The following is a 1,678-nucleotide window of genomic DNA, read 5'->3' as shown; positions in this document are numbered from 1 at the left end:
GTAAGTAGAATACCTAATTTTATCTTTTTCTGTTTTCATTGTTATTGCCTTTTATTATCAGTAATTTTATAAATCCAGTCTTTGTCTTTAGGGGTTGGAAACATTACATATAAATTTACAGATAGTTACAGGCAGTCCCTATGAACGTCCGACTTACGTATAACCCATAATTACGAACCGACCCCTCAAAGCCTATATTAAAAATTTGAGGTATGTACAATGGTTCATAATAACAAACAGGCGCTATTTTGCAATGCGCATCAAAACATTATTATTATTACTACTGTATTGTTATGTTAAAGATGTTTTCATGTATCTGGAAGTATTTCTGTAGTGTTTTTTACGCATGGAAAGGTATGCTATATACTACATACTAAGACAAACATTTGACTAACTGATGTTAGATATCAACCATACCTGTTTTGACTTACGTACAAATTCAACTTAAAGACAGACTTAGGAACAGAACTCGTTTGTAATCTGGGGGGTGCCTGTATTTTCATACATACATACATAAAGAAGTACACAAATCATAAGAATTTACTCCAATAATGAAGAAGAATTGGACGATGTTGGTATGTTATCTGTTGCAGTAATAACTCCACTTGTGGAAGGTTTTGGATCGTTTGGATTATCCTTGAATGGGAATGGCATTTCTAGTCAGAAAATTAAGAGTTATCTGTATAGTCCTTTTCATTTTTCTTTCATATATTTCGTGTTAAAATCTCACTACTTCCTGAATCTGCCTATCGAATTAGAAAAGTGGCAAGTGTTTGGGCCATGTTTTCAAGCAACTGAAGCCCCTGATTTAGTCAACTAAGTCTATACAGCAGTGTTTTGAACAGTAAATCATAAAATTGAACATCTGCAATTAAACATCTGAGAATAACATTAGCAAATTACACATTGCAACACTGTATGTAGTACATGTTACCAATAACAAGATGCAGAAAAAAAAAAAGGACTGTCGTAAGTGTAGTTTGTGGTAACTTGAATATGTCATTATGTCGGGGAGCACCTGTACGTATGTGCAGTTTAAGCTAAGCCCAGGTCATCTCAGTTTAGAATGAACCATTTTGTTTTTCTTTACTATTACTAAACAGAACAACTACTCTTTTTAGTTCAGCAAATACAGTTAGAGAAAAGATTAATGATGAACAGTTACTAAGAATAATTTTCCCATAACAATATTTCACAATATTTCTCTATTTATAATATAGGTATATTATTTTTTAAAACTTTAAAAATTACACATAAATGCATTATCTTTAATGTAGTAAGTACAATCTCACCACCTAAGAAACTGACTCTTAGCATTACATGTATTATCTTCCAGATATGGATACACAGGAAAAATATATATGAACTTGAAAACAAAGATATTTCCAAAAGTTCTAATGGCTGCATAGTATTTGTTTTGATGTAATATATACCATATTTTTATGCAAATAATGTCAATGTGACATGTTTCTTTTGCCAACCGCACAACCCCCTCATGCATTGTTTTCCTAGGCACACTATGTACATTATGTGTGTGGGCGAGTTATTTACATGGGTGTGCCGTCATTTGTGAAAAAATACTGTATTATTTTAACTGTTCTTTAATGCTGGGTATTTAAGCTGATTCCAGTTTGGCACCTTTTTCAGCAATACTGAAACAACTTCACACGCATATGTT

The sequence above is a fragment of the Trichechus manatus genome, unplaced genomic scaffold (genome assembly GCF_000243295.1).
Source record: "Trichechus manatus latirostris isolate Lorelei unplaced genomic scaffold, TriManLat1.0 scaffold00155, whole genome shotgun sequence".
In the NCBI taxonomy this organism is placed as follows: Eukaryota; Metazoa; Chordata; class Mammalia; order Sirenia; family Trichechidae; genus Trichechus; species Trichechus manatus.
Note: the sequence above shows the minus strand (reverse complement) of the source record.